Consider the following 20,000-nt stretch of genomic DNA (forward strand, 5'->3'; position numbering starts at 1 on the left):
GTCTGGTCCTCTGACCCGTGCTCTGTGTCTGGTCCTCTGACCCGTGCTCTGTGTCTGGTGCTCTGTGTCTGGTCCTCTGACCCGTGCTCTGTGTCTGGTCCTCTGACCCGTGCTCTGTCTGGTCCTCTGACCCGTGCTCTGTGTCTGGTCCTCTGACCCGTGCTCTGTGTCTGGTCCTCTGACCCGTGCTCGGTGTCTGGTCCTCTGACCCGTGCTCTGTGTCTGGTGCTCTGTGTCTGGTCCTCTGACCCGTGCTCTGTGTCTGGTCCTCTGACCCGTGCTCTGTGTCTGGTCCTCTGACCCGTGCTCTGTGTCTGGTCCTCTGACCCGTGCTCTGTGTCTGGTCCTCTGACCCGTGCTCTGTGTCTGGTCCTCTGACCCGTGCTCTGTGTCTGGTCCTCTGACCCGTGCTCTGTGTCTGGTCCTCTGACCCGTGCTCTGTGTCTGGTCCTCTGACCCGTGCTCTGTGTCTGGTCCTCTGACCCGTGCTCTGTGTCTGGTCCTCTGACCCGTGCTCTGTGTCTGGTCCTCTGACCCGTGCTCTGTGTCTGGTCCTCTGACCCGTGCTCTGTGTCTGGTCCTCTGACCCGTGCTCTGTGTCTGGTCCTCTGACCCGTGCTCGGTGTCTGGTCCTCTGACCCGTGCTCGGTGTCTGGTCCTCTGACCCGTGCTCTGTGTCTGGTGCTCTGTGTCTGGTCCTCTGACCCGTGCTCGGTGTCTGGTCCTCTGACCCGTGCTCGGTGTCTGGTCCTCTGACCCGTGCTCTGTGTCTGGTGCTCTGTGTCTGGTCCTCTGACCCGTGCTCGGTGTCTGGTCCTCTGACCCGTGCTCGGTGTCTGGTCCTCTGACCCGTGCTCTGTGTCTGGTCCTCTGACCCGTGCTCTGTGTCTGGTCCTCTGACCCGTGCTCTGTGTCTGGTCCTCTGACCCGTGCTCTGTGTCTGGTGCTCTGTGTCTGGTCCTCTGACCCGTGCTCTGTGTCTGGTGCTCTGTGTCTGGTCCTCTGACCCGTGCTCTGTCTGGTCCTCTGACCCGTGCTCTGTGTCTGGTCCTCTGACCCGTGCTCTGTGTCTGGTCCTCTGACCCGTGCTCGGTGTCTGGTCCTCTGACCCGTGCTCTGTGTCTGGTGCTCTGTGTCTGGTCCTCTGACCCGTGCTCTGTGTCTGGTCCTCTGACCCGTGCTCTGTGTCTGGTCCTCTGACCCGTGCTCTGTGTCTGGTCCTCTGACCCGTGCTCTGTGTCTGGTCCTCTGACCCGTGCTCTGTGTCTGGTCCTCTGACCCGTGCTCTGTGTCTGGTCCTCTGACCCGTGCTCTGTGTCTGGTCCTCTGACCCGTGCTCTGTGTCTGGTCCTCTGACCCGTGCTCTGTGTCTGGTCCTCTGACCCGTGCTCTGTGTCTGGTCCTCTGACCCGTGCTCTGTGTCTGGTCCTCTGACCCGTGCTCTGTGTCTGGTCCTCTGACCCGTGCTCGGTGTCTGGTCCTCTGACCCGTGCTCAGTGTCTGGTCCTCTGACCCGTGCTCTGTGTCTGGTGCTCTGTGTCTGGTCCTCTGACCCGTGCTCGGTGTCTGGTCCTCTGACCCGTGCTCGGTGTCTGGTCCTCTGACCCGTGCTCTGTGTCTGGTGCTCTGTGTCTGGTCCTCTGACCCGTGCTCGGTGTCTGGTCCTCTGACCCGTGCTCGGTGTCTGGTCCTCTGACCCGTGCTCGGTGTCTGGTCCTGACCCCTGGTGACGTGCCCTGACCTGTGCGTGCTTCGTACGACATGTGCGTTTCAATGAGGATGCGCTGTGGTAGTTTTAGCTGCCCCATTAGGATTTTTAAGGGATCTCCTTTCACGTAAAACCAACACGGTGTCTCTGCACTTGGTTGATAGTGTTGATGAGGCTGGGTTTTCCTTGCGTGTGTCACGTGTTCTGTTATTATTTGATTTTACTCGAGGCACCTTTGAATAAACACTGGTTATGGAGCGACAAATGATGTCTGTCCGTTGGCTCGAGTACATGTTTCGTTCTGTGCGGGCGAGTACTTCTTGTGCTCCCTCTCATCAAACCAAAGTACTGCAGTTTACAAAGGTGAAGTGTGACATTAAATGTTTGGTTATTGCGATATCTGTACGTCGGCATGGTATTTGCCATTGGTCATATTCGAGTAAATCCTGCTTCAACTGCGAGGGAACATCGATCAACAGATTATTTAAATAGGAAATAAAGAAGATGGGTACATATGAGATGAGGGGAAGGAGGTTCGAAGGAAAGGTGAGGGACGTAGTGTGCCAGATATTCAGTATTTTAATTATTTGGAAGTTTTTTTTTATTTTTTCGGTAGTTGGTGTGAAAGTGAACCTGCAACCATTGCAATGGTCATTTGATTTGTGATTCGTCGCAGAGCTACCCAAAGTGGTGGGGAGAGTGTCTGAACCTCCTCCCCTTTCAGGGGGGTTAAAATCATTATAATAGAGTATAACTAATCAGGTACACGATCTAACCTGATCTTTGTTTTTATACAAGGTCGAGTAATGTATGTAGGTGTGTGTGCGCACTACAGGTGTGTGCCAAAGACTCCAGATCTCAATTCACTGGAGTTCCATATGTATAGAGCAGGTTAAGTCAGCAATCCCCATCCATGCTTCATCCTTTGTCTTTTTCCAACGTTTTGACGACAGCCTGGTGTTCGCATAGCAGTTTTAATAGGGTGGCTGGCTTAGGACATGAGGACGCTGAGTTTGAGCCCCTGTTACCCGTTCAATTAACACCAGGTGGAATTGACCCAACCTGCCATCCTTTGGAGGTTGGTGAAATGAAAGGGTGGTGGCCTTCGCGAAGAGTGGGCGAGCTATCGGTCACATCATGAAACGATTACTGCTGGAAAGGCAATGGCAAACCACCCTGTATAACTCGTGCCAAGAAACTGCTTCGGCAGTACTGCACCTACCTGCCTTGGGGCAGAACACCGGAATACAAATATTAGTAATATTTATATTTTTAACTATATCGTCAATTACCTCTGCCACCGAAGGTGGAATTAGGTTATGGTTTCAAGCCTCTCTTTGTTTGTTTGTTTGTTTGTGTGCAGGATATGTCAAAAAGTTGTTGATGGATTCAGATGAAATTTTGTGGACAGGTTCGGTGTATGGCAAGTTTTAACTGATTAGATTTTGGTGAAAAACCCGATCCGGATCCGACTACTAGTATTTTATAAGTGATTCTTCACCATTGAGAGATAGGCCAAGAACGATATATAGCACGATATCTCAAAAAGTTGTGGACGGATTCAGACAAAACTTGGTGGACAAGTTGGATCTGTGACAAGGAAGAATTGTTTCAGTTTTGGTGAAGATCCGGATCCGGATCTGATAATTTTTAAGTGATTCTTCGCCATTGAGAGATCGGGCTTTCTAGCACGATCTCAAAATATATATATATATATATATATATATATATATATATATATATATATATATATATATATATATATATATATATATATATATATATATATATATATATATATATATAGCACGATCTCAAAAAGTTGTGGACGGATTGGGAGGAAACTTAGACAGGTTGGGTATGTGACAAGGACAAATTGATTCGATTTTGGTGAAGATCTAAATGCGAGAATTATTTCATTTATAAAGTGATTATTCACTATTGAGAGTTTGGGCCAAAAACGAAATTGTGTTGTGGAAATGGGCCCTTAGTGGGTTATTAAATATAGGATTAGCCCAGATCCCCCCTTAAATGCATGTTTAGCCAGGTTGTTTCTTAATCGGGCGTTACATGTGTGTCGGGAGGTGTAGCAGGCTGTCCAGTGTTCATACGGTGGTGGTGTACCGAGAGGCGCTTCTTCTTCCTTCCCCTCTCTGAGCTAGCCCCCACCCGGCGCTCTGACAGTCAGTCAAGACGTGCCGGGGACCCATTGGTGGAGGGCTGCTGCAATCTCGAGCGATGGACCAATCACGGGTCCCCGGGGGAGTGTCCCAGAAAAGCGAGCCCCAAGAAGCAAGGGAGTAACTGTCTGAGTGTCGAGTCGCGATCTGCTATATAAGGGACGGCTGTGTCTGTCTGCGATCTGCTTCGTGAAAAAGGCAAGAGGAACTGCATGAGGTCTGTCTGCCTTCTGCTGGATGAGAGGCTGCTGGTGTCATTCGGCGGTCTGCTTCGAGAGGGACGGCTGTGTGAGTCTACGATCTGCTTTGTGGAAAAGGCCCGCCCCGAAAGGCAAGGGGAAGGGCTTGTGTGAGGCGGCGATCGGCTTTGTGGAGAGTGGTTTTGGCCGGCTGTTCCTCCTCGGCCATGGACCCAGCCTGCTGAGCCCAAGACCCCGATTTGGCCTTGTCTGGTGAACAGGCCAGGCCTGGATTTGTATGCTGGACCTTGTGAGAAACCAGCTGGAACACACCATAGATCTTCCTATCTTGTGCCGTTGACCTTATGGGTGCTGGACGCGCCGAGGCTGCATGCGCTAGCGGTGCCGGGAGAAGGAGTATGAGCGCCATTTTGCCACGCGGCGTGCTCGAGCTTGGGCGCGCGAAGCCGTTGACATCGGCTTCTCACGAGCCGCATTCGTTCCTTCGACACTTCCTCTCGTCCATGAGGCATCACCAAGTACTCTGTGTCTTGTCTGCATGTTGTCTGCATGTCGTCCAAGCCTAAGATTTATCTCGCTAGGGTCCCCTTCGAAACCCATATCCATAGCTCCCTAGTTAAGAGCGGGTTATAGATGAATGATAACGTTCGTGAATGCTTTGCTTGTGTCGTGTTCCCCGATGTGTCCCCAATAAATCTGGCTGATTCATATGAAAGTTGCCGCCTTGAGTTTATTCGTGCCGCGCTGAGGAACAATTGTTCGATTTGTATATAAAACCAAACGGGCTAAGGACTGGCAGACTTCGCTCGGTCTCTGACAAACCCAGTCTGTAGCCAAGGTCTATTTTCCCCAACTGGTAAGGCCCAGGTGTACATTGGTATCGTGACCCGAGGCACGTGACCCGAGGCCTGTGCCGAACTAGCCGACGTTATAGCCCCGGAGACGGCGGTGCTGTTAAGTGATGCTGAATCTTCAACATTTGGCTGTCAAGAGTAGGGTGCGAATCCCGCCACCGCCGAATCCTTTACAATAGTACCGTATAGCATAATATTTCAAAAATGTATTGGGCCCGATATGTTCTGGTGGATCAGGCATTGTGTGGCGGAGGTATGCGCTCCACCGAGTGCCCTTCTAGTTCAAAAATATATTGGGCCTGATATGTTCTCATGGATCAGGCATTGTGTGGCAGAGTTATGCGCTCTACCGAGTGCCCTCCTAGTTATTATTACCTTACTAGCCGAAACCCCGTCACAGACGAATTCTGTTCCATGAGCCCAATATGACAACCAGTGGCGGCTCTCGTAAGAGCCGGATCCCAGTCGACGTACTCCATAGCCTTACCTAATGAGGCCTACAAAACGTCGTTGTACACGACATTTTTGGTGTACACTACTCCTTGTGAAGAAGTCCCCTGATTTGTACACGTGTCTACTTTGACGTACAAACACCGTGTCAAAACTTCTCAGGTCACAGTACCGAGAAAAACGTGACGTGACCACTGGGAGGAGGAGCACAAACTTGGTCCTTCAGTATTAATATATAGATGTTTTCACCTGTTGGTGTTTCTGTCTGTAAGCAAAATATCTCAAAAGATTATGGACAGATTCAGACAAAACCTAATGGATAGGTTAGGTGTGTGACGGACATATCAATTCAGTTTTAGTGAAGGTCCGAATCCAGATATGCGAATTTTTCAAGTGATTCTTCACCATTCAGAGATCAGGCCAAAAACAATGTATAGCAATGATATCTCAAAAAGTGGAAGAGTTATGCCAAAACTAGCTGGATGAGTTGGGTATGTGAGAAGAACGGTCAATTCAATTTTGGTTTAGGTCTGGATTCAGATCTGGCCTATCAGTGGGATAGAAAATGTAAACTGTTCCGCCTCGTGGATGTATACACCCTACCGAGTGCCATTGTTGTTTTAATTTTGTGTGATTACTCCACGTTTTAATATTTACAATGAATGATTACTCATCCCATACCTCCCCCTGCCTCCTCTCACCCCACCCCTCCCTTTCAGAGTCCCATGCCACCAGTCCCTCTGGAATCCCACCCCCCCCCTTTCCTCTGCCTCACCTGATTAGCGGTGGTTGGCTGTGGGGCTTCCCACTCTCTGGAAACATGTACAGTGCAAAACTGAAAGTCATCTCCACAGCTGACTTGTAATAACCTGTGCCACCACCACCTCCACGATACACATTTATAAAGAAAATTGTCACATTTACATGGAGGTAACGTGACATGGTGTACATTTACATCGATAATTTTTGTTGCCCTTCCTTCCTGAACCCCCGTGACTACAGATTGAAATCAAGTAGCCCATGTTCACCACGAGGTCGAACTTGGTCCATGTGCCAATTTGATGGCAATTGGCCCAGTGGTTTTGGTGTGATTGGCATCATACTTACACACACACACACACACACACACACACACACACACACACACACACACACACACACACACACACACACACACACACACACACACACACACACACACACACACACTTATTAGTTAAAGATAATAGCCTACTTTTAATTTACCTTTTGCTTATATACCATGATCTCATATGTTATCACTGTTAATGCTGTCAGTTTATCTTTTCATCCCTCCTGTGGTTTTCCTTGAGGAAATTTTTATCAGGACAAAACAGGAGAATGAAGTCGATGACGCGTCATCACAAATGCCTACACTTCCCACCCTCAGAAAAGGTGAAAGCATCCGCCCTTTTAAACCTTGCAAAAAGTTCCACCAGGAATGACCCAGTTTCAAATTTTGCGTTTCAATTTCAGGTTTGACCTGTGACCCCCAAGTCCCCACCAACCAGGGCATGAACTGCGCGTCAAATCAAAAAAAAATAAAAAAATCTTTCCATATTTTCTGCGTCCCCCCAATGCTGACTGCATATGTAAAGTTTCATGGAAAAAAAGTTTTAAAATGTGCCCATAATTACATTTTACAATCACAGATCACCGAGTGCGATCCAGCACCTTAACGAGCGCACTCTGCACTCCGCCACAAAGTATGTTCCTGCGTCACAGCCAGTTTATGACTGTTTCTTAGTCCCCTGCTCTGATGAAGGGCGGGTGCTCAAAACATCAGCGACTGACTCATGTCCCTTAGAGAAGAGGAATGATCGCAGACATTGTAAGAGCACTGCTGATAAAACATTTCATCGTGCGTCAACATGACATTAATGAAAGTTTTAAACTGGAGAGTTCATGAAACATCTGACCCCCCCCCCCCCGCAGTGTGGAGAAAGAAGCAAATGGGCAGATTTTGTGAGTGGCAAATTTCATTGGTCGAGACGACGTCAAATACCCTGATATCTTGTCCGAGTGCTGCTGAACGGGAGGGTTTTCAAAAGTGCGAAACAGGAGATTTGTGTTCGACAGTGTGCACGAAAAGTAATTAAATTTAAATAAAATAGAGATTTGAAAAGTTGTAGAAAAAAAACTTTTCGGTGCTTTACTGCCAAGTGAAGGTACTTTCGGTACTCCGCAGCGTCTTTTAAATCACCTTGTTTTACGTGTTACATTCGTTCTTCGTGCCTGTTGTTTGTGTCCTTTATAACGTCCCGAGTTGACTGTTTGGAGTTATTACCTCCACCACCTTCGATGGAGGTTGTTTCCACCCATGTCTGTTTGTTTGTGAACAGGATATCTCAAAAAGTTGTGGACAGATTCAGACAAAATTTGGTGGAGAGCTTGGGTATGTGACAAGGACGAACTGATTTGATTTTGGTGAAGATCCGGATCCGGATCTGACTACTGTAATTTTTTTTTAAGCGATTCTTCACCATTGAGAGAGCCTGGTGTTGGCTTAGTGGTTATTGTGGTGGCTTGGGATCCTAGGGTCCTGAGTTCGATTCCTGTTGGCCACTGAATTAACACCAGGGGGGTTGACTCAGCCTGTCATCCTTCTGAGGTCGGCGAAATGAGCACCAGTATACTGGTAATCGGGGCACTGCATCAGCGGCATAGCCGCGCCCCGAACCACTGATGCAACCAGCAGCCAAAAAGGCAGCACACGATGGGAACCATTGTGAGATTTTGGTGAAAATCCGGATCAGGATCTGATAATTTTGTTTAGTGATTCTTCACCATTGAGAGATGGGGTTAAACTGATATGTAGCAAGATATCTCAAAAAGTTATGGATGAAAAGATTCGGACAAAACATGGTGGATGAGTTGGTGAGGTGACGAGAACAAGCCGATTAAATTTTAGTTGAGGTCCGAATCCAGATCCGGGCTATCAGTGGGTTATAAAACGTATACTAATCAGTCTGGGAGGGGGTATGCGCTCTACCGAGTGGTCGTTCCAGTATAAAATCTTGCTTCACTGCCAAGCAGGCACACAGAGTAAAAAATATGATGACACTCTCCTCTGTGTGCATGTACGATTCGGATGAGTTGAGAGCCAAAGTACAGCTAACATGGAGGTTCGTTTTGCTATTCGTGTTCAAAATATAACATTCGGTTGAAATGAAGTTGTTCCTCGATCATACCCTGACGTTTGTGGACGGACAGACACACAAAGTGAACCTTGACACTGGGCATTGTCACATGCTGAGGCAACACCTGTCCCAGGTGCACAAGTGGGAATTTCGAGGTTTTTAAAAAAAAAAAACAAGCTCAAATGAGGTAAGATCCTCGTTCTCTTAATGATGACGTCATAAAAACGAATGTGACGTCATTGTGATGTATGAGGTTTGCGATAAATTATCTGTGCTAATGTCCTGTTCGATTCCCGCAAACAAAATTCAAAAAGCTTGCCGAGTTTCGGAGATAAGGGTAAAGGCGATTTCCATTAGCGGCGATATTATGACGTCAACTTTTTTTTTTTCTTGGAAGAATTTTCAAAATCGGAGATGGTTACTGCCTGCGCATGGGCTTTCTGCATATACATGGCAAGTTTCACGAAGATCCGATGAAAACTCTGGGTTGTGAAACAAAAAATGTCCAAAAATAGGAATGGCGTCATAAAAATTGATATGACGTCATAGTGATGTAATCATATGTGCGGTAATTCATCTCTGCTAATGCCCTGTTCGATTCCCGCAAACAGAATTCAAAAAGCTTGCCTAGTTTCGGAGAGAATTTTTTGGGCGATTTCCATTAGCGGAGACATTTTGACGTCATAGCTTTTTTTTCTAGGAGGAATTTTCAAAATCTGAGATGGTTCCTGTCCGCGCAGGGTATTTTTACATATACATGCCAAGTTTCAGGAAGTTTCGATGAAAACTGTCGGCTGTGAAACAAACAAGTCCACAAGAACAACAAGGTGAGTGAGACTTAGACATCCTCCACGAGGATCTAAAAACATTTTTTTCTCCCTCTTCTTCTCCCCCTTTGCTTAATCATCCTTGAAGCCATTTTCAGGTGTAATGAGTGCAGCGTGTGGGGACTCCTGTAATTATAATAAGCTCACGTTATTAACAACATCCGTGCTGCCACTCTCTTTAGGGCTTTCGGTCATCGTTATTTTCGATAATTTAATTATTTGCTGATTTCTTGTAATCTGCAGGATTACCTGAACCGTGAACACCTGGCACGTGTCCAGGCTCGTTCCATCAGAAAGATGATCCTCAATAAATGAATAATTCACACAGCGAGAGCCGCAACGTCAGCAGCTGCAATCGGTGCAAATGATGATGATATTGAAGCGAAATCATTCTTTCATAATACTGTCATCTCAGGTTCAGCGCTAACCGTCGTCTTTGTGTCTCTCATGGCCTTATAAGGAATACATTGCTGTTATGTTGAATTATTAGTTATTTGCTTTAACTAGTCATTAGTCGTATCGACCAGCATCGACGAAGAATGATGGGGGGGAGGGGGTGGGAAGGGGTTCAATACCAAAGGCCCACTGCTAAGAACAATCCACAACAGCTCAAAAGACCTCCCTCTGGCTGCTGAGCTATCCCTAATCTTCTTATTTCGTATGCAACACAAGGTCGTGGGGTTGCATCATCGGCTGAGCACTGCCCTCTGTGGGTCACGGCAGGAATTTGTAATTTGTTCAGAATTTTGCACCGATCGTTAACGTACGCTAACTCGTGCTGGCAGATGAGATTCCCGGTTAACGTACATCCGAGGGACGGCACACACATTGATGAATCACCCTGCCTGTGAAATGCCGGAATGACAGTTTATAGCTCGGTCGGGATTCGAACCCAGGGTAGACAGCTGAGAGGGGAGTGCGCACAGTGCACACCTGAAGGCGATCCTGCCGTCCCAGCGGCGTGACCTCCATCCCTGTAAGTAAATGAAGAGAACCATAATTATGATCACCTTGAAATCGAAGTTCAAACAAGATTTTGGGGAAAATAGGTGAACCAATCTCTGAGTATGAAACAGATAAAATAAAAGCTAAATTCATGAAATTCCCTATTTTGTTGTTTTACTAGCAAGGACACCTACTTTACTACCTCCTCCTACTCCCTCCAGACTGCCACCCCTTCCCCATGACAGTCAGTTATGAGTTGTGAGTAAAGAACTGTTTAAAACCCCTCGTAAGGTGTATTGTGGTAAAAAAAAAATGTGATCATATATAGTTTTGTGATGATTAACCTTGGGAGCTCAGAGGAGTAGCGTCGCAAACAAACAAACAACGCGTCATCCGCTTTTACATGCAAGATGATGTCGCTCCAAGCTCCTAATGGAATTAAATAACATCCGAAATGAAAGCAGATCGCACAAAAAGGTGAAACGGTGCGATCCCGTGTTAAAAACAAACAAGCAATCATACCAGATGACACCGACGTATCGCACGACACCGCGGGGTCCACACTTTGTACTTTGATTCATCAAAACCTGTTATTACAAAGGAGAATGGGATGTATTTTTTGTTGTGTTTAGCAGAGTGAACTGTGCACCGTAGCACGGAGTAGTGCACGTGACCAAAAACACACATACACACGTTTTACTGTTTTTGCCCGTGAATTACTACTACACAGTAGCGAGAGTTACATCATTGACAGATCAGTGGTCTCTCGATCTTCTAGCGCCTCCTTTCCGGTCTTGCGTTGTCCGCTCTTTCCGTGCTTTGTCCACCACCACCACCCCCAGGTTGCTGCGGAGCTCACACGGTCCACTTTCAACCTCCTTCTGCTGAAACTACCGAAATCCAGGATCACTGCTCACCTGCACTCATTCTTGAAATTTCAAAGACATCGTCGACCATCAAGTCGTCCACCACGTCCCTCCAAGGCAGGTTCACCACGGTGATCGATTTAACGGACAAACTCCGAGCATTAAACATTTTTTTTTTAAAAACGGAGCTGTGAGAGGCTAAGGTGAAGGACAAAAAAAATTCCTGATGTTTGAACGGTATTGGAGGATGAAGAAACTGGTAAAATGCGCATGGCGACGCTAGTTCATGCACACGTCTGGTGTCCCTGCGGGTGGAGTTCCAGTCGCACTCCTCATATCTGAGTGAGCTGGATTCAAACTTCATTTTGAATCCATTCGTCGTTGAGGTGCACTCCACCTCGGACTTCTTGCACGATTAATTATCGTGCAGTTGGTGAATGACTGTACGTACCGTGTGGGACACATTTGAAACTCTTCCTTTGACCAATTTCTGATCCATAATGAGTGAGTGTTACCCGATTGTGGTTGACGTGGCCGTGAAGCCTTCATTGATGGTACATATTGATGTGGGCAAGGATTGTCAGCATTGTTAAACATGAAAAGTAAACATCGACTCAGCTTCGAGTTTCCATGTCCAAAAGTGTGTCTCCAATTGAGAAACTGCTTCTGATGAAACATGCATGTCCTGCACACCAAGATTCATCAGATGGTTGTCCTGCACACCAAGGTTCATCAGATGGTTGTCCTGCACACCAAGGTTCATTAGATGGTTGTCCTGCACACCAAGGTTCATCAGATGGTTGTCACACACACCAATATTCATCAGATGGTTGTCACACACACCAAGGTTCATCAGATGGTTGTCCTGCACACCAAGGTTCATCAGATGGTTGTCCTGCACACCACGGTTCATCAGATGGTTGTCCTGCACACCAAGGTTCATCAGATGGTTGTCACACACACCAATATTCATCAGATGGTTGTCACACACACCAAGGTTCATCAGATGTTTGTCACACACACCAAGGTTCATCAGATGTTTGTCACACACACCAAGGTTCATCAGATGTTTGTCACACACACCAAGGTTCATCAGATGGTTGTCACACACACCAAGGTTCATCAGATGGTTGTCACACACACCAAGGTTCATCAGATGGTTGTCACACACACCAAGGTTCATCAGATGGTTGTCACACACACCAAGGTTCATCAGATGGTTGTCACACACACCAAGGTTCATCAGATGGTTGTCACACACACCAAGGTTCATCAGATGGTTGTCACACACACCAAGGTTCATCAGATGGTTGTCCCGCTCACCAAGGTTCATCAGATGGTTGTCCCACACACAAATGTTCATCAGATGGTTGTCCTGCTCACCAAGATTCATCAGATGATTGTCACACACACACCAAGGTTCATCAGATGGTTGTCACACACACCAAGGTTCATCAGATGGTTGTCACACACACCAAGGTTCATCAGATGGTTGTCACACACACCAAGGTTCATCAGATGGTTGTCACACACACCAAGGTTCATCAGATGGTTGTCACACACACCAAGGTTCATCAGATGGTTGTCACACACACCAAGGTTCATCAGATGGTTGTCCCGCTCACCAAGGTTCATCAGATGGTTGTCCCACACACAAATGTTCATCAGATGGTTGTCCTGCTCACCAAGATTCATCAGATGATTGTCACACACACACCAAGGTTCAGCAGATGGTTGTCCCGCACACCACAACTCATCAGATGACTGTCCCACACACCATGACTCATCAGATGGTTGTCCTACTTTAAATAATCGTGCTTCGTTCATGGAAACAATATAAAATGTCCATGATGGGGGGGGGGGGGGGGCGGTATCGGTCCATTGTCTGATTGCTCAGGGGGTGCATGGACAGAAAAACGTTTGAAATCGAATGCCACTAGAGATATGCACACTCACCTCTAAGCTGTCTAGCCTGGGTTCGAATGCCGACCCAGCTATAGACTACCATCCCCGTGTTTCATCAATGTGTGTGCCATCCCTCGGATCAGTCGGATGGACGTCCCCATCAGCCGACATCAGTTGTTGGACATCGAAGTTCCCAGTAGGTGAGCTATCGCCAGCATCCTGTTGAAATTCTAAATTGCTGCCCTGATTCATTGGTGAGAAGGCAACGTCAAACAACCCAGAAACACTTTCGACAGCACAGACGCTCTAAATACCAACAAATAGCACGTGATACTGATCGTATCCAAAGAATCATCATCCCGAGCATGGGGCATGCTTTGGAATATCCCAATAACCGCAGAGCGTTTTAGTGACGATTCTCACTCGTGAAGACGTGAACGATAAATCAACAAAAGACTCGGAGAAGGGAAGGATGAAACTCTCTCTTTCTCTCTTTCTCTCTCTCTCTTTCTCCTCCAAGAGAAATCCCAGAATGATGCGCGCTGCGTGATGACGTCACGATGCAACTTGGGACCTGAGCGATTTGGGACGTGAGCGATGTCCCGTTTAGCAAGATTGATCGTTGTTGAGAAACAAATCAACGGACCGTGTAAAGGGAAACTGCAGCCTCGTTCTTCAGCCCCTTGATTTGTTGTCATGCGAGCACGTGTGCTTGGTGTGCTTTCCGGAGGGGGGAATTAAGTGTTCCTTGGGGTCCGTGGGGGTCCCTTTTGAAGAAAACATTTTACATTATTACTTATACTTACGAAATCTAAAGATTTCGTAAGTATATTGATGACTTCCGTTTGTGTTTGTTTGTTTGTTTGTAGGCACGATAACTCGAGAACGGAAGAAGCTACCAATAATTACACCACGTGATTCAGGAGGGTGGTGGCTGGCACTGATTAGATTTTGGTCAAAATGGGTCAAAGGTCAAGGTCACAGTGAGGTCAAACATCCAAAAAATGATAACTCGAGAATGGAAGAAGCTACCAATGTCAAATTACACTACGTGATTCAGGAGGGTGATGGCTAGTGCTGATTAGATTTTGGTCAAAATCGGTCAAAGTTCAAGGTCACAGTGAGGTCAAACATTCGATTTTTGATGGTTTGGTACAGAATCATCGTAGAAGCTTCTGGTTTGCGTCTCTACCGTCTCTAGAGACAGCTTTTATTAGACAAGGTCAGAGGTCAAGTTGACGATTTCGTAAGTACCAGTCTATGACTGCTTGTTTAATTATTTATTTTCCCCCTAATTTTCCTTCTTTTTTTTTTTAATCAATTTTGAATTATATCATTTTTGTTTTAATTTTTTTTTCCCCCAATTATTTATTTTCCCTAATTTTTCTTTTTTGTCAATTATTTAATTTTCCAATTCTTAAAATATTTACAGTTATTTAATTTTTCCATTTCATTGTTCAATAATTTAATTTTCAACTATTTTTCCCCCCTTTTGAGTTATTTAATTTTCTATTCATTTAATTTTTCCCCCCAGTTTTACAAGTTTAAATTTTCCTTTTTTAAGGAAAATTTTCCTTTTTTCCTAATCATTTAATTTTCCTTTTTCCTAATTATTTAATTATTCCATTGTTTTCATTTTGAGGCAGAATTTCAAATGCTACCAATTGGCTAATATGTGTTGCTCAAAGCTGTGTACAGAGTAAAACAAAACTGCTTCAACTGTACCATGAATGCCCTCCAAAGAGTATGGTACTACTCATCATGTAATAACACACACACACACACACACACACACACACACACACACACACACACACACACACACACACACACACACACACACACACACACACACACACCAAAACACGCACAAACCAATACACACACGCCAAAACACACACACACACACACACACACACACACACACACACACACACCAAAACAGCCAAATACCACAACACACACAAACACCACAACAGGCAAATGCCACAACACACAAACACCTCAAAACACGTGCGCGCGTGCACACACACACACACACACACACAAATACCAAAACACACACACACCAAAACACACACAAACACGTCAAAACACATGTACACATACCAAAACACACACAAACACATCACAACACACACCAAAACACACAAACACATCAAAACACACACACACATAAATGGTTGCAAAACCCACTGTTCCGCTAAGTGGGGAGACGGGCTAACAAAAAACAACCCACACCAAAACGCCACACAGCAAAACACACAAACACGAATACGCAAGAAATCCTTCCAGGAGTGTTGGGGGTTATGGGGGGATTGGAAGGGGAGGGGTTCGTGATGTTTTCTAGTCAAATGCGTTTTGTTGTGCGAGACAAACGTAGTCATGACGAACACTTTGTTCACCTTTATACAGCAAGCCCACAGCACCGGGGACAGGGGCTGAGTGAGTGTACGAGGGCTGAGTGAGTGTACGAGGGCTGAGTGAGTGTCCGAGGGGCTGAGTGAGTGTCCGAGGGGCTGAGTGAGTGTCCGAGGGGCTGAGTGAGTGTACGAGGGGCTGAGTGAGTGTCCGAGGGGCTGAGTGAGTGTCCGAGGGGCTGAGTGAGTGTCCGAGGGGCTGAGTGAGTGTCCGAGGGGCTGAGTGAGTGTACGAGAGTCTGAGTGAGTGGTGATGCTGATTTAGTGTCGCGAGGTGTTTCCCGGACCGTTATTAAACCTTTATCTTATTCGCTTCGGATTCTCATTGCAGGAGTGTGCCGTGCGCGACGACCGACGGAGACAATTGATGCTAAACTAAATGTACGTCGTGCACCGTCAACGATAACAGGTGAACAAAACAATGGGAACCTTTTACCTGCTACCAATGACCTTGAATGAGCGACGAATGAAAAACATGCAACATGATCACTTTCCTTTAAATAACTGTGTGTGTGTGTTGTGTGTTGTGTGGGTGTGTTTGTGTGTGTTGGTGTGTGTGTGTGTGTTTTGGTGTGTGTGTGTTTGGGTGTGTGTGTGTGTGTGTTTGTGTGTGTTGTGTGTGTGTGTTTTGGTGTATTGGTTTGTTTGTGTTTGGGTGTGTGTGTGTGTTTGTGTGTGTTGTGGTGTGTGTGTGTGTTTTGGTGTATTGGTTTGTGTGTGTTTGGGTGTGTGTGTGTGTGTGTGTGTTTTGGTGTGTGTGTGTGTGTGTGTGTGTGTGTGTGTTTGGGTGTGTGTGTGTGTGTGTGTTGTGGTGTGTGTGTGTTTTGGTGTATTGGTTTGTGTGTGTTTGGGTGTGTGTGTGTGTGTTTGTGTGTGTTGTGGTGTGTGTGTGTTTTGGTGTATTGGTTTGTGTGTGTTTGGGTGTGTGTGTGTGTGTGTGTGTGTGTGTGTATGTGTGTGTTTTGGTGTTTTGATTTGTGTGTGTTTGGGTGTGTGTTTTGGTGTATTGGTTTGTGTGTGTTTGGGTGTGTGTTTTTTGTTATTATTAATATATAATACTGAAGCTCGTACGAGAATTAACACGCAGAACGTGCAACAAGGGGAGCAGGAGACAGGAGGGGATCTGTGGAAGGGAGAGGGATGGGGTAGAATACACAGAGTAAACAAGGTGGACACTACAGGGACTTTCAAGAAGAAAAGCAGGGAATTTGAAGGAGGTGGGTTTGGGGCACAGAAGCGGGGGGGTAGAAAAGATCGTGGTTTTGGATGGGGGGAGATAAGAGATGATGGTGAACAGCTGAAGACTTGGAGGGAAGAGTGGGATTGCAGAGAGTGTGCGAGTTTATTCCAAAGGCGGGAAAAAAGAGGAATGAAAGAGTGAAGGTGAGCAGTGATTTGTGATTTTGGAAGTTTCACCAGAAGGGGGTTGTTGGTGGACCTTGAGTACCCTGGGGAAATATGGTGGGGGAGGTATATCGTAGATATAGTTGGGGGGGGGGGGGAGACCAGAGAACAGATGGTCGATGACAGAAAGATCACCGGACTGCCTGCGTGATAGAGTGACACCAAAAGTGTTTTGGTATTTGTGTGTGTGTGTGTGTGTGTGTGTTTTGGTATTTGTGTGTGTGTGTGTGTGTGTGTGTGTGTGTGTTTTGGTATTTGTGTGTGTTTGTGTGTTTTGGTGTTTGTGTGTGTGTTTTGGTATTTGTGTGTTTTGGGGTGTCTGTGTGTGTGTGTGTGTGTGTGTGTGTTTTGTTGTGTTTTGGTGTTTGTGTGTGTGCATATTTTGGTGTGTTTTGTTTGTGTTTGGTGTTTGTGTGTGTTTTGGTATTTGTGTGTGTGTGTTTTGGTGTGTGTGTCTTTTTTGTATTTGTGTGTGTGCTTTGGTGTGTTTGTGTGTGTGTTTTGGTATTTGTGTGTGTGTGTGTGTTTTGGTGTGTGTGTCTTTTTTGTATCTGTGTGTGTGTGTTTGTGTGTGTTTTTGACGTGTTTTGGTATTTGTGTGTGTGTTTTGGTATTTGTGTGTGTGTGGGTGTTTTGGTGTGTTTGTGTGTGTTTTGGTATTTGTGTGTGTGTGTGTTTTGGTGTGTGTGTCTTTTTGTATTTGTATTTGTGTTTGTGTTTTGGTGTGTTTGTGTGTGTGTGTTTTGGTGTGTGTGTCTTTTTTGTATTTGTGTGTGTGCTTTAGTGTGTTTGTGTGTGTGTGTGTGTGTGTGTTTTGGTATTTGTGTGTGTGTGTGTTTTGGTGTGTGTGTCTTTTTTGTATTTGTATTTGTGTTTGTGTTTTGGTGTGTTTGTGTGTGTGTGTTTTGGTGTGTGTGTCTTTTTTGTATTTGTGTGTGTGTTTTGGTGTGTTTGTGTGTGTGTTTTGGTATTTGTGTGTGTGTGTGTGTGTGTGTGTGTGTTTTGGTGTGTGTGTCTTTTTTGTATTTGTGTGTGTGTGCTTTGGTGTGTTTGTGTGTGTGTGTGTTTTTGACGTGTTTTGCTTGACCCGCTGCTCGATGTTCCCTCTCTCTTTCGCATCCGTGATGTGCATCGTTTCCAATGATGGTCGTCGGTCAGCGCTTCTTTTCCACTGCGAGTCAGGACGAGAGGTCGCGGTACTTCACTCTCCAAGCTTCGTTGATATTACACCACGAGGTGGGACGGGCACAATTCATTTGAGGGGAGGGTAAGCGGGAATGGAGCTCCACAGAGAAGAGGAGAGAATGTTCTGCGATTGCCGGCCAATGTCCACTTGAGGCGCGTAAGAGAATTACGTGGAAACGCGCGACCGTTGCGAGGCAACGGGCATCGGTGAAGGATTCCAAAGCACATCATGTTGGAAACGTAGAATGTCGGCAAGTTGAATGCTCGGAATCCCCGGCGTGTCGAATCTCTTTGTCCGTCCTCACGAATACAAACCCCCACCCCTCGCGTCTCCAAGTCCAAACCGAATACATCGATTCAGGAGCCAGAGGAACCTGACCTGAAGCATCCTCACGGCCCGTTCGGAGGACCACATTGAGGTCCTCTCGGCGTTTTCGTGTCTGCAACCTCCACCGCGAGATGATCGGTGATTCGCTCGGCGCTGCACAACGACATTACACGGTGCGCGGTCGAGGTGAGCTTTCCCGAAGCTTCCACGACCACCGAGAGATCCCTGCCATCTTGGTGTGTGAGTGGGTCTGACGGGTCAGGAATGCCGAACGACGAGCCTGCGAGCCACAGCCTTGCACTCCTAACGGGCTCATGCTGCCGTGCCAGCCAGCCGAGCCACGCTGACTCCCAGCCGAGGTAAACCTCGATCCATTCATCGTAAGTGTAAATAACCCTGTTCTAGTTGGACAGGGTTGGCCAGGGATTTGACAAACCAATGGATGCCCCACATGTATTGCTGTTTCCTTCTGCCATACAAGGGAAACTATCTTCTGTAAGATGCTCTTACGTCCAATGATAAGCGTTTCTTACATAGTCCTTCGATTGAATCTCCTTCATGTGTTGACGTCGTCTGGCAACGTCGGTTTGATTGTTGTCAAAGGTCGTGAGCCTTGTCGTTCTCGTGACCTTCCATACAGATTCTTAGTTCCGACTCCAAGTCTATGTCAAATCATGGGGGAAAATAAACTCAACTGAATTGTAAAGAACAACTGTTTACTTGTCTGAAAAATAACACCATACAGTCTTTGGGAGACATCACGACGTAGTTTCATTTGTGTAAATCACCATAGCAACCGATCTACATATAATCGCTGGAGTCTCCCAAAGCAGTCATTCTTTGTTTCCTCGATGTTCTTGCTCGTTGAACGTCATAGACCTCCATGCTGCACCCCTGAGCACATCAACCGTAGGTCTTCTGCAGGCAGATTGAGACATGCAATTGTGCGGTGCGACTTGTTTTCCTACAACAGGAAAACTCCTTACGACTCGGACGAGTCGAATGTGTTGATGCGAGGTGTAACGAAGGTCTTGATTGTCACATCTCGAGCTCACGGTGACGTAGTAGGTACAGAGAGAGCGTTTAACCGGTGAATGTGTCGTGTGCGCAGTTACTCTCGGGCCACTCGTCACGCTGGCACCGCGCCGTGACTCGAGCCACGCACAGGGGTCTCCCGAGCCATGGGGACCCTGCTGTCCGTGTGTCTGGCCGAGCCGTCGAGCGAATTACAGCGCGAGGATCGGAGAGAATTTGAAGAATCCCTGCTAGCCATCATCGGCATCACCGGAACCGTCCTCAATCTGTGCGTCATCATATTTGTCTACGTCTACTCCACCGCGTGAAGGGTACCTCGCCGAGGCAGGTTCGCCTTTCTGCCCAGTGAAAACTTCCAAATAAAAAAAAATCCATGAAGATGTGAACTTTTACAAGTTGAGCTGAACTCTTGACTATTACTCGCTCTTTTGTTTTTAAAAATATAATGTGAAATAACAAGGCTGTGACAAAACAACGACGAAAATGCACAAACCTCAAGATTGTATCGATTCGTCCACAGCAGCGAATGTTAACA

General features: G+C 46.6%; 2 long non-coding RNA genes across 2 annotated transcripts in view; both read left to right on the forward strand.

Annotated features, from left to right (window-relative positions):
- Window positions 1-1,374: 1,374 nt before the first annotated feature.
- Window positions 1,375-6,574, forward strand: LOC147012378 (uncharacterized). Its single transcript, XR_015051590.1, has 2 exons — window positions 1,375-6,253; window positions 6,395-6,574. It is a non-coding gene; the product is annotated as an uncharacterized LOC147012378 (long non-coding RNA).
- An 11,405-nt stretch (window positions 6,575-17,979) lies between these two features.
- Window positions 17,980-20,000, forward strand: part of LOC147012379 (uncharacterized) — a 3,624-nt gene continuing 1,603 nt past the window's right edge. Inside the window, exons 1-2 of the long non-coding RNA XR_015051591.1 lie at window positions 17,980-18,789; window positions 19,542-20,000. The exon at window positions 19,542-20,000 is cut by the window's right edge and continues 114 nt beyond it. This is a non-coding gene — a long non-coding RNA (uncharacterized LOC147012379). The remainder of the gene's footprint in view (window positions 18,790-19,541) is intronic.

This window comes from Eptatretus burgeri, chromosome 15, assembly GCF_056783735.1.
Source record: "Eptatretus burgeri isolate ZD-2024b chromosome 15, Ebu_testis_v1, whole genome shotgun sequence".
Classification (NCBI taxonomy): Eukaryota; Metazoa; Chordata; class Myxini; order Myxiniformes; family Myxinidae; genus Eptatretus; species Eptatretus burgeri.